Genomic DNA, 14062 nt, shown 5'->3' on the forward strand with positions numbered 1-14062 from the left:
CGTAAAATGACGAGTAGCCTTGTAGGCCTACGTAGCTAGGCTATTCAGATTTATTTACGTCAAGTAATCTGAGTTTTTCCATTGGTAATACTTAGACTCACTTCTATTTTGGAGTGAGTCTAAGTATCTAAACATGATTTTCAGAAATCATGTATGATAAGTGGTTCAAGAAACACCCCAACACAGGAAGGAGTGAGTCAAAGTCAAAAACCAGTGGTGTAAAGTACTTCAATTCTTGAAAAAATACGTTAAAATACTTTAAAGTGCTACTTAAGTATTTTTTTGTGGTATCTGTACGTTACCATTTATATTTGACAACTTTTACGTTTAATCCATTACATTTCTACAGAAAATAATGTACTTTTACTCCATACATTTTCCCTGACAACCAAAAAGTACTCATTACATTTTGAACACTTAGCAGGACAGGAAAATGGTGCAATTCAGTTATCAAGAGATCTGGTGGACTCACTAAACACAAATGCTTCGTTTGTAAATTATGTCTAAGTGTTGAAGTGTGGCTGGCCATGGCTATCTGTAAAAAATGGTGCTGTCTGGTTTGCTTAATATAAGGAATTTGAAATTATTTATACTTTTACTTTTGATACTTAAGTATATTTTAGCAATTACATTTTCTTTTGATAGTCAAGTATTTTGAAAACCAAATACTTTTAGACTTTTACTCAAGTAGTATTTTACTGGGTGACTCACTTTCACTTGAGTAATTTTATTTTAAGGTATCTTTACTTTTACTCAAACATGACAAGTGTGGACTTTCTTCACCACTGGCCAAAAAATTGTTGAATCAACATTATTTACAAGTCATTTCAACCGCCAAAATCTACGTGATGATGTTGAATCAATGTGGAAAACTAATTGGATTTGCAAAAAGTAATCAATGTGAAAGACATTTTGTATTTTTTTTCACCCAACCTTTTACCTAAATCCAATGACATGGTGCATATTCTTTTTTTTACTTCACATTGAATTCAAATGTAAATCAAAACTAGACATAGAATTTACGTCTGTTCCGAGTGGGTTGTATGTTTTACAACCCCATAACAGCATCTGCAGTAACCAAGTATTCCAGCCACTCTCTTCCTATGAAGAGGCAGTTGCTATTAAATAAAACAATTTTAGGGTAGGAATCTAGGCTAAACTGGGCTGGGTCTTCTGTTCCAAGATCATCAGGAACAGTCGAAGGTGGAGGCGACTGTGGAGCCATTATCCTGGCAGCGCTTGTGGAAGGGTGGGGCTCTGAACACCAAGCTTGCTGGAGTTTAGCAGCATCATCGTGTAACAGTTTAACTTTAGTCCGTTCCTCGTCCCGACCGGGGCACGAACCAGGGACCCTCTGCACACATCAACAACAGTCACCCACGAAGCATCGTTACCCATCGCTCCACAAAAGCCGCGGCCCTTGCAGAGCAAGGGGAACCACTACTTCAAGGTCTCAAAGCGAGTGACGTCACCGATTGAAACGCTATTAGCGCGCACCACCGCTAACTAGCTAGCCATTTCACATCGGTTACAATCGCTGTTGTCTTGGCGACAGCATCAGTGGTTTAATGCTCCTGCTGCTCATCGCTCTCCTTTGTTTGGGTACTTTGGCGAAGCCAATCTTAGCCTATTTAGCTAGCTCGAACCAAATAATATGCCAAGGCAATTAACACTAATGCTTTTTACAGCTACAGTTGAAGTCAGAAGTTTACATACACTTAGGTTAGAGTCATTAAAACTCGCTTTTCAACCACTCCACAAATTTCTTGTTAACAAACTATAGTTTTGGCAAGTTGGTTAGGACATCTACTTTGTGCATGACACAAGTAATTCTTCCAACAATTGTTTACAGACAGATTATTTCACTTATAATTCACTTTATCACAATTCCAGTGGGTCAGAAGTTTACATACACTAAGTTGACTGTGCCTTTAAACAGCTTGTAAAATTCCAGAAAAGGATGTCATGGGTTTAGAAGCTTCTGATAGGCTAATTGACATCATTTGAATCAATTGGAGGTGTACCCGTGGATATATTTCAAGACCTACCTTCAAACTCAGTGCCTCTTTGCTTGACATCTTGGGAAAATCAAAAGAAATCAGGCAAGACCTCAGAAAATAATTGTAGACATACACAAGTCTGGTTCATCCTTGGGAGCAAATTCCAAATGCCTGAAGGTACCATGTTCATCTGCACAAACAATAGTACGCAAGTATAAACACCATGGGACCACGCAGCCGTCATACCACTCAGGAAGGAGACGCGTTTTGTCTCCTAGAAATGAACGTACTTTGGTGAGAAAAGTGTAAATCAATCCCAGAACAACAACAAAGGACCTTGTGAAGATGCTGGAGGAAATAGGTACTAAAGTATCTATATCCACAGTAAAACAAGTCCTATATTGATGTAACCTGTAATCGATGTAACCTGAAAGGCCGCCATAAAAAAGCCAGACTACGGTTTGCAGCTGCACATGGGGACAAAGATCGTACTTTTTGGAGAAATGTCCTCTGGTCTAATGAGACAAAAATAGAACTGTTTGGCCATAATGACCATCATTATGTTTGGAGGAAAAAGGGGGAGGCTTGCAAGCAGAAGAACACCATCCCAACCGTGAAGCACGTGGGTGACAGCATCGTGTTGTGGAGGTGCTTTGCTGCAGGAGAGACTGGCGCACACCACAAAATGAATGGCATCATGAGGGAGGAAAATGATGTGGATATATTGAAGCAACATCTCAAGACATCAGTCAGGAAGTTAAAGCTTGGTCGCAAATGGGTCTTCCAAATGGACAATGACCCCAAGCATACTTCCAAATTTGTGGCAAAATGGCTTAAAAACAAAGTCAAGGTATTGGAGAGGCCATCACAAAGCCCTGACCTCAATCCTAGAGAAGATTTGTCGGCAGAACTGAAAAAGTGTGTGCGAGCAAGGAGGCCTACAAACCTGACTCAGTTACACCAGCTCTGTCAGGAGGAATGGGCCAAAATTCACCCAACGTATTGCCGGAAGCTTGTGGAAGGCAACCCAAAACGTTTGACCCAAGTTAAACAATTTAAAGGAAATGCTACCAAATACTAATTGAGTGTATGTAAACTTCTGACCCACTGGGAATGTGATGAAAGAAATAAAAGCTGAAATAAGTCACTCTCAACTATTATTTTCGCATTCTTAAAATAAAGTGGTGATCCTAACTGACCTAAGACAGGGAATTTTTACTAGGATTAAATGTCAGGATTTGTGAGTTTAAATGTATTTGGCTAAGGTGTATGTAAACCTCCAACTTCAACTGTAGATAGCTAAGAGTGAAACAGCTTCAACTGTAATCTTGACCCTGCCCTTACAATTCAAAATCAAATATATTACAGCTCAAGTTATTCACTTAGCCTACCACAGAGATGAGAAGGGATTTTCCTCACTTTTTATGGAAACCCAAAGGAGTCATACGACTCATACCTAAATGCCCAGTGGCTTTCCATAGCCCCCTTAAAAACACAGCAGCACACCCTGTCCAATGTGCGCAGGGGAGATACAGATTTGTTTTGCGCCAACCTGTCACTCAGTCATTTGAACTTTTTTGCTATTTTTATATAGGGACATAAAACTGAGGGGGCTAAAGTTTGAACTGAGGGGGCTAAGCCTCCTGTAGCCCCCTCATGGAGCCATGCCCGTATCAGCATTTGATCAGCATTTAATGATGAACAGCTCACAATTTCAGTGTCCATCTACTAACTACACTCACTATTAAGAAAACACAAAATGTTGTACTTTCACTATTCAAAAATGAGAATCAGAATTTTCCTCAATTACAAATAGAGTAATACAAGTTTCTATGCAACTCATGACATTGCACAACACCTTCTCCACACCTTAAAGTGTTGTTGGTTTAGGACTTTAGATAAAGGGTAGCTCCTGTTGTGGTACAATTAAGTATTTTACTGTCTTTTGGAAGATGCCTACACTGATACACAAACAAGGGTGTGAAAGTGTTGGGTATAGCATGACAACTATGTTACAGTGCATCACAAAGCAGCTACTTTAATTTCAGCCATTAGTGGTTGTCTCTTCCCTGGCTGTACATATTCAAATGTGAATCAGTAATACATTATATCAAAGCACTGTTAGAAACCCCTAGCTGACTGAACCAATGAAATATTTCTAAGAATGATTTTGTTTACTGTACAAGGGCACTTAAAATATATATATATATTTATTTATTTAACCTTAATTAAATAGGCAAGTCAGTAAAGAACAAGTTCTTATTTACAATGATGGCCTACCAAAAGGCAAAAGGCCTCCTGCGGGGACGGGGGCTGGGATTAAAAATAAAAAACAAATATAGGACAAAATACACATCACAACAAGAGAGACACCACAACACTACATAAAGAGAGACCTAAGACAACATAGCATGGAAGCAACACATGACAACACAGCATTGTAGCAACACAACATGACAACATGGTAGCAAAACAACATGGCAGCAGCACAACATGGTACAAACATTATTGGGCACAGAAAACAGTGCAAAGGGCAAGAAGGTAGAGACAAGAATACATCACGTGAACAAGCCACAACTGTCAGTAAAAGTGTTTCCTGATTGAGTCTTTGAATGAAGAGATGGAGATTAAGGTCCGGTTTGAGTGTTTTCTACAGCTCGTTCCAGTCGCTAGCTGCAGCGAACATCGACCCAGGGATGTGTGTGCTTTTGGGACCTTTAACAGAATGTGACTGGCAGAACAGGTGTTGCATGTGGAGGATGAGGGCTGCAGTAGGTATCTCAGATTGAGATCTAAGAGGGTTTTGTAAATAAGCATCAACCAGTATACTACAGAGTAGTATAGAGTGCAGTGATGTGTCCTACAAGGAGCATTGGTGGCAAGTCTGATGGCCAAATGGTAAAGCACATCTAGCCACTCAAGAGCACCCTTACTTGCCAATCCATAAATTATATCTCCGTAGTCTAGCATGGGTAGGATGGTCATCTGAATCAGGGTTAGTTTGGCAGCTGGGGTGAAAGAGGAGCGATTACGATAAACAAAACCTAGATTTAACCTTAGCCTGCAGCTGTGATATGTGCTGAGTGAAGGACAGTGTACCATTTAGCCATACTCCCAAGTACTTGTATGAAGTGACTACCTCAAGCTCTAAACCATCATAGGTAGTAATCACACCGGTGGGGAGAGGGGCATTCTTCTTACCAAACCACATGATCTTTGTTTTGGAGGTGTTCAGAACAAGGTTACGGGCAGAGAAAGCTTATTGGACACTAAGAAAGCTTTGTGTTTGAGCGTTTAACACTAAATCTGGGGAGAGTTCAGCTGAGTATAAGACTATCATCTGCATATAAATGGATGAGAGCGATTCCTACTGCCTGAGCAATGTTGTTGATGTAAATTGAGAAGAACGTGGGGCCTAGGATGGAGCCTTGGGGTACTCCCATGGTAACAGGCAGTGGCTGAGACAGCAGATGTTCTGACTTTATACTAGGGCTAAATCAATATCAATAATTAGAGGTAATTTCTTCCCTCAATAACGATGTAAAAACGTTTAGATTCATTTTCGATAATGTTGATATAGAATAGTTAGGTACAGCAGTCCATTTCACCTCTGTGATGCAGCAGGAACGTGCGGAGAAGTGACAATATGCACGTGGAGAGGTATACTCCCACTAAAAACCACTTAGCACCTCGAGTGATGGAGTAGACACTATTAACCAGCAGCTTCCAACGAAGAAATTATTGATTAAAAAGGGTTAAATTGTTTCAGTAATTTGGAAGTGGTTTGGATTTTTGAATTCCGACAAAGGGCAGAGCAATGTTCGGTGCAAATTGTGCCATAGACAGGTGGCTACGAAGTCTGGTAATACGACAAACCTTTTTCAACATCTGAAGCAAAATCACTCTTTGGATAAACGCCCCTCAAGCACCAGCCAATCTAGTGATGTTTGCCCGAAGCAGTCAACACTGACAGCGTTTATGCCCTACAAGCAAACATCAAAAAGACAATCACAAATGCTATTATGCATTGGTAAGGACATGCTACAAATTAGCACAGTGGAAAAGGAAGGTTTCAAGAGGCGTATCAATGTAATTGACCCCAGGTACGTGCTCCCTGGCCGCAAACATGGAACAATGTTCCTTCAAGTATCATTTTGTGTAGCTCACATAATCATTTTTTCTTTACCTTTATTTAACTAGGCAAGTCAGTTCTACTTATTTACAATGACGGCCTATCGGGGAACAGTAGGTTAACTGCCTTGTCCAGGGGTAGAACGACAGAATTTTACCTTGTCAGCTCGGGGATTCGATCTAGCAACCTTTCGGTTACTGGCCCAACGCTCTAACCACGGTTTGTTCAGGCATTCTTGAGTTTGAAGCAGATATGCACCTTTTAAACATTATTGGATTAATATTGTGATAATTATCGTTATCAAATGTAAAAAATATATAGATATCGTGATAATTTATTTGCCATATTGCCAAGCCCTACTTTATACACTGCAATCTTTGAGGTAGTTAGCAAACCAGCCCAAAGACCCCTCAGAGACACCAATACTCCTTAGCCGGCCAACAAGAATGGAATGGTCTACCGTATCAAAAGCTTTGGCCAAGTCAATAAAAATAGCAGCACAACATTGCTTGGAATCAAGAGCAATGGTGACATCATTGAGGACCTTTAAGGTTGCAGTGACACATCCATAACCTGAGCGGAAACCAGATTGCGTACCCGAGAGAATACTATAGACGTCAAGAAAGCCAGTCAGTTGATTATTGTAATGTTTTTCCAACACTTTTGATGAACAGGGCAAAATAGAAATAGGCCTATAACAGTTAGGATCAGCTTGATCTCCCCTTTTAAATAAAGGATGCACTGTGGCTGCCTTCCAAGCAATAGGAACCTCCCCAGAGAAAAGAGATGGATTAAATAGGTCAGAGATAGGCTTGGCGATGATAGGGGCGGCAACCTTAAAGAAGAAAGGGTCTAAACCATCTGACCCAGATGGGTTTTTTTTAGGTCAAGTTTAAGGAGCTTCTTTAGCACCTCCGGCTGCAGGGAGAAACTTTGTAGTGGGGCAGGGGGAAAAAAGTGAGGAGCATGGGGAATAGTCGCATTAGAAGGGGTGGAAGATGAGGAAATGTTGGATGGGCAAGGAGGCATGGCAGTCAAATAGGAATCCTGACTTAATGAAGTGGTGATTAAAGCGCTCAGCCATATGCTCCTTGTCAGTAACAACCACATCATCAACATTAAGGGACATGGGCAGCTGTGAGGAGGGTTTATTCTCCAGGTCTTTAACCATTTTCCAGAACTTCTTGGGGTTAGATCCACAGAGAGAGAACTGCTCCTTAAAGTAACTTTAGCCTTCCAGATAGCCTGAGTACACTTATTTCTAATTTGCCTGAATGAGAGCCAGTCAGCCTGAGTATGCGTGTGCCAAGCAATTTAACAAAATGGAATTATTGAGGTGGAGTAACTCTGCCAGATCTCATTTTCTTTATGGGCGCATATTTGTTAACGATACCAATGAAAAAAGAAGGTCCATGCATCTTCGACAGAGGGGATCAAGCTGATTCTACAGTCATGGCCAAAAGTTTTGAGAATGACACAAATATTAATTTCCACAAAGTTTGCTACTTCAGTGTCTTTAGATATTTTTGTCAGATGTTACTACGGAAGTCTGAAGTATAATTACAAGCATTTCATAAGTGTCAAAGGCTTTTATTGACAATTACATGAAGTTGATGCAAAGAGTCAATATTTGCAGTGTTGACCCTTCTTTTTCAAATCAAATCAAATTTTATTTGTCACATACACATGGTTAGCAGATGTTAATGCGAGTGTAGCGAAATGCTTGTGCTTCTAGTTCCGACAATGCAGTAATAACCAACAAGTAATCTAACCTAACAATTCCACAACTACTACCTTATACACACAAGTGTAAAGGGATAAAGAATATGTACATAAAGATATATGAATGAGTGATGGTACAGAACGGCATAGGCAAGATGCAGTAGATGGTATAGAGTACAGTATATACATATGAGATGAGTAATGTAGGGTATATAAACATAAAGTGGCATAGTTTAAAGTGGCTAGTGATACATGTATTACATAAAGATGGCAAGATGCAGTAGATGATATAGAGTACAGTATATACATATGAGATGAGTAATGTAGGGTATGTAAACATATTAAGTGGCATTGTTTAAAGTGGCTAGTGATACATTTTTACATAATTTCCATCAACTCCCATTATTAAAGTGGCTGGAGTTGAGTCAGTATGTTGGCAGCGGCCACTAAATGTTAGTGGTGGCTGTTTTTCAGTCTCTCGGTCCCTGCTTTGATGCACCTGTACTGACCTCGCCTTCTGGATGATAGCGGGGTGAACAGGCAGTGGCTCGGGTGGTTGTTGTCCTTGATGATCTTTATGGCTTTCCTGTGACATCGGGTGGTGTAGGTGTCCTGGAGGGCAAGTAGTTTGCCCCCAGTGATGCGTTGTGCAGACCTCACTACCCTCTGGAGAGCCTTACGGTTGTGGGCGGAGCAGTTGCCGTACCAGGCGGTGATACAGCCCGACAGGATGCTCTCGATTGTGCATCTGTAGAAGTTTGTGAGTGCTTTTGGTGACAAGCCGAATTTCTTCAGCCTCCTGAGGTTGAAGAGGCGCTGCTGCGCCTTCTTCACAACGCTGTCTGTGTGGGTGGACCAATTCAGTTTGTCCGTGATGTGTACACCGAGGAACTTAAAACTTTCCACCTTCTCCACTACTGTCCCGTCGATGTGGATAGGGGGCTGCTCCCTCTGCTGTTTCCTGAAGTCCACAATCATCTCCTTTGTTTTGTTGACGTTGAGTGTGAGGTTATTATCCTGACACCACACTCCGAGGGCACTCACCTCCTCCCTGTAGGCCGTCTCGTCGTTGTTGGTAATCAAGCCTACCACTGTAGTGTCGTCCGCAAACTTGATGATTGAGTTGGAGGCGTGCATGGCCACGCAGTTGTGGGTGAACAGGGAGTACAGGAGGGGGCTCAGAACGCACCCTTGTGGTGCCCCAGTGTTGAGAATCAGCGGGGTGGAGATGTTGTTACCTACCCTCACCACCTGGGGGCGGCCCGTCAGGAAGTCCAGGACCCAGTTGCACAGGGCGGGGTCGAGACCCAGGGCCTCGAGCTTGATGACGAGTTTGGAGGGTAATATGGTGTTAAATGCTGAGCTGTAGTCGATGAACAGCATTCTCACATAGGTATTCCTCTTGTCCAGATGGGTTAGGGCAGTGTGCAGTGTGGTTGCGATTGCGTCGTCTGTGGACCTATTGGGTTGGTAAGCAAATTGGAGTGGGTCTAGGGTGTCCGGTAGGGTGGAGGTGATATGGTCCTTGACTAGTCTCTCAAAGCACTTCATGATGACGGAAGTGAGTGCTACGGGGCGGTAATCGTTTAGCTCAGTTACCTTAGCTTTCTTGGGAACAGGAACAATGGTGGCCCTCTTGAAGCATGTGGGAACAGCAGACTGTGATAAGGATTGATTGAATATGTCCTTAAACACACCAGCCAGCTGGTCTGCGCATGCTCTGAGGACGCGGCTGGGAATGCCGTCTGGGCCTGCAGCCTTGCGAGGGTTAACACGTTTAAATGTTTTACTCACCTCGGCTGCAGTGAAGGAGAGCCCTGCCACATACCTCTTGTGTCTGAGCTGTTGAATTGCGACTCTACTTTGTCTCTATACTGGCACTTAGCTTGTTTGATTGCCTTGCGGAGGGAATAGTTACACTGTTTGTATTCGGTCATGTTTCCGGTCACCTTGCCCTGGTTAAAAGCAGTGGTTCGCGCTTTCAGTTTCACGCGAATGCTGCCATCAATCCACGGTTTCTGGTTTGGGAATGTTTTAATCGTTGCTGTGGGTACGACATCGTCAATGCACTTTCTAATGAACTTGCTCACCGAATCAGCGTATTCGTCAATGTTGTTGTTGGACGCAATGCGGAACATATCCCAATCCACGTGATCGAAGCAGTCTTGAAGCGTGGAATCAGATTGGTCGGACCAGCGTTGAACAGACCTGAGCACGGGAGCTTGCTGTTTTAGTTTCTGTTTGTAGGCTGGAAGCAACAAAATGGAGTCGTGGTCAGCTTTTCCGAAAGGAGGGCGGGGGAGGGCCTTATATGCGTCGCGGAAGTTAGTATAACAATGATCCAAGGTTTTACCAGCCCTGGTAGCACAATCGATATGCTGATAGAATTTAGGGAGTTTTGTTTTCAGATTAGCCTTGTTAAAATCCCCAGCTACGATGAATGCAGCCTCAGGGTGTGTGGTTTCCAGTTTACATTGAGTCAGATAAAGTTCGTTCAGGGCCATCGATGTGTCTGCTTGGGGGGGAATATATACGGCTGTGATTATAATCGAAGAGAATTCCCTTGGTAGATAATGCGGTCGACATTTGATTGTGAGGAATTCTAAATCAGGTGAACAGAATGACTTGAGTTCCTGTATGTTCTTATGATCACACCACATCTCGTTAATCATAAGGCATACACCCCCGCCCTTCTTCTTACCAGAAAGATGTTTGTTTCTGTCGGCGCGATGCGTAAAGAAACCAGCTGGCTGCACCGACTCCGTTAGCGTCTCTCGAGTGAGCCATGTTTCCGTGAAGCAAAGAACGTTACAGTCTCTGATGTCTCTCTGGAATGTTACCCTTGCTCGGATTTCATCAACCTTGTTGTCAAGAGACTGGACATTGGCGAGTAGTATGCTAGGGAGTGGAGCGCGATGTGCCCGTCTCCGAAGCCTGACCAGAAGACCGCTTCGTTTGCGCCTTTTACGGCGTCGTTTTTTAGGGTCTCCGGCTGGGATCAGATCCATTGTACTGGGTGGAAGGCAAAACACAGGATCCGCTTCGGGAGAGTCATATTCCTGGTTGTAATGATGGTGAGTTGACGTTGCTCTTATATTCAGTAGTTCCTCCCGACTGTATGTAATGAAACCTAAGATTACCTGGGGTACCAATGTAAGAAATAACACATAAAAAAACAAAATACTGCATAGTTTCCTAGGAATGCGAAGCGAGGCGGCCATCTCTGTCTGCGCCGGAAGTAGTCAGGATCTCTGCAATCCGCCCAGGCATGCTGTCAATTCACTTCTGGGCCACATCCTGACTGATGGCAGCCCATTCTTGTATAATCAATGCTTGGAGTTTGTCAGAATTTGTGGGTTTTTGTTTGTCCACCCGCCTCTTGTGGATTGACCACAAGTTCTCAATGGGATTAAGGTCTGGGGAGTTTCCTGGCCATGGACCCAAAATATCAATGTTTTTCCCCCCGAGCCACTTAGTTATCACTTTTGCCTTATGGCAAGGTGCTCCATCATGCTGCAAAAGGCATTGTTCGTCACCTAACTGTTCCTGGATGGTTGGGAGAAGTTGCTCTCGGAGGATGTGTTGGTACCACTCTTTATTCATGGCTGTGTTCTTAGGCAACATTGTGAGTGAGCCCACTCCCTTAGCTGAGAAGCAACCCCACACATGAATGGTCTCAGGATGCTTTACTGTTGGCATGACACAGGACTGATGGTAGCGTTCACATTGTCTTCTCCAGACAAGCTTTTTCCGGATGCCCCAAACAATTGGAAAGGGGATTCATCAGAGAAAATGACTTTACCCCAGTCCTCAGCAGTCCACTCCCTATACCTTTTGCAGAATATCAGTCTGTCCCTGATGTTTTTCCTGGAGAGAAGTGGCTTCCTTGATGCCCTTCTTGACACCAGGCCATCCTCCAAAAGTCTTCGCCTCACTGTGCATGCAGATGCACTCACACGCCTGCTGCCATTCCTGAGCAAGCTCTGTACTGGTGGTGCCCCGATTCCACAGCTGAATCAACTTTAGGAGATGGTCCTGGCGCTTGCTGGACTGTCTTGGGCGCCCTGAAGCCTTCTTCACAACAATTGAAGCGCTCTCCTTGAAGTTCTTGATGATCCGATAAATGGTTGATTTAGGTGCTATCTTACTGGCAGCAATATCCTTGCCTGTGAAGCCCTTTTTGTGCAAAGCAATGATGACGGCACGTGTTTCCTTGCAGGTAACCATGGTTGACAGAGGAAGAATAATGATTCCAAGCACCACCCTCCTTTTGAAGCTTCCAGTCTGTTATTCAAACTCAATCAACATGACAGAGTGATCTCCAGCCTTGTCCTCGTCAACACTCACCTGTGTTAATGAGAGAATCACTGACATGTCAGCTGGTCCTTCTGTGGCAGGGCTGAAATGCAGTGGAAATGTTTTTGTTTTTTTGTGGATTCAGTTCATTTGCATGGCAAAGAGGGACTTTGCAATTAATTGCAATTCATCTGATCACTCTTCATAACATTCATCTGATCACTCTTCATAACATTCTGGAGTATATGCAAATTGCCATCATACAAACTGAGGCAGCAGACTTTGTGAAAATGTATATTTGTGTCACTCAAAACGTTTGGCCACGACTGTATACCAATTTATAGAGGCCAGGTCATGAAGGAAGGCTTGCTCATATTTTTTTTTAGCAAGCGCATCTGACATATCAAGACAGGTCGTTTCACTGGGCAGCCATTACGAACACAGGCTCTAAAACACTGATCACTAAGATCATTACAGAAAACACCAGACTGATACCGATCAGGATTATTTGTAAGGATAACATCAAGGAGAGTAGCCTTTTCTGGGTGTTTGGAGTCATATCTTGTGGGATTGGTAATAATCTGAGAAAGATTTAGAGACTCATTGCTTTAGGATTTGGTCAGGTGGTTTAGTCATGTCCCAGTTTAACTCACCTAGCAGGACAAATTCAGACTTGGTGTAAGGGGCCAGGAGAGAGCTTAGGGCATGTAGGGTACAGGCCGGTGCTGATGGTGGCCGATAACACCCAGCAACAGTCAACAATGAGTTATTTGAAAGCTTAATGCATAAAACCAGCAAATCAAATTGTTTTGGGACAGACTTGGTGGAGACAACCGAGCACTGAAGGTCATCAAAAAGAAAGGAGGACCAAGGCACTCTTCATATAATTAATTAAAATGCCTTTATTAGTATGGCATGTTCAATAGAAACAAAGTTGTTTAAAAACCGACGCGTTTCGGCTGCATGGCCTTCGTCAGGGAGTACAGAAAAAAGAGAATACAATGTCCTCTTTTGAAAGGCTTGGTGGAGACTTGGTGGAGACAACCGAGCACTGAAGGTGTTCCTTGGTAAAGATTGCCACTCCATTACCTTTGGAAGATCTATCTTGCCGAAAAAGATTATAACCAGAAATGTTATCAGTGCTCAAACACTTTCTTAACCACGTCTCAGTAATGACCAACACATCTGGATTGGAGCTGTGAACCCACTCTTTCAATTGATCCATTTTAGGTAATAATCTTCTATTTTAACAATATAAATATTTTAACGTGCAGAAAACCCAGGCTTTTACAAGAGCAGAAATCAGTGAAGCAGATGTCAGATCACAAAACAGAATTGGGGCTAGCAACAGTTGATGGGCCAGAGTGTACATTACATGCACATTTCCAGATATAATCAGCAGTAAAACAATCAGGGCACGGCAGAGGACAGGGAGAACTCTGCAGTGTTGATTTATAACATTTGAATGTGCATTAGATGGCAACAATATCATATTGTACAGCAATTTCATCAGCCGGCAAGAGGTGGTTAGAATAGGATGGGAGGCCAAGAGTCCGTGTAACCAATAGAGTCAGAGTCCCGAGTGTAGGAACAAAGCACGCAGGAGTCATGAAGCAAATAGCATAAAGCACAAGAGAAAAATATAACGACTTGTGGCTAGCCATTGTAAGTTCAGAGTCACTCTCCCCAACAGTGCGTGTGTGCTGGAGGCGAGCGAAAGCTCGGGAGAAGTGAGGCGGGGATACCTGTACCAGACAGGCCATGGCAGACGGTAAACAGATCGCCAGGTAAAATCCAAGCAGCAGGAGTAGGTGTCACACCCACCCCATTGACCCAACCCATTTCCCCTATGACAGACCAGTCTGGAAAAAAGTGTATGGTTGCAATCAGTTAACGGTCCCAATCCCCGCCA

Source organism: Salvelinus alpinus, chromosome 17, assembly GCF_045679555.1.
Source record: "Salvelinus alpinus chromosome 17, SLU_Salpinus.1, whole genome shotgun sequence".
Classification (NCBI taxonomy): domain Eukaryota; kingdom Metazoa; phylum Chordata; class Actinopteri; order Salmoniformes; family Salmonidae; genus Salvelinus; species Salvelinus alpinus.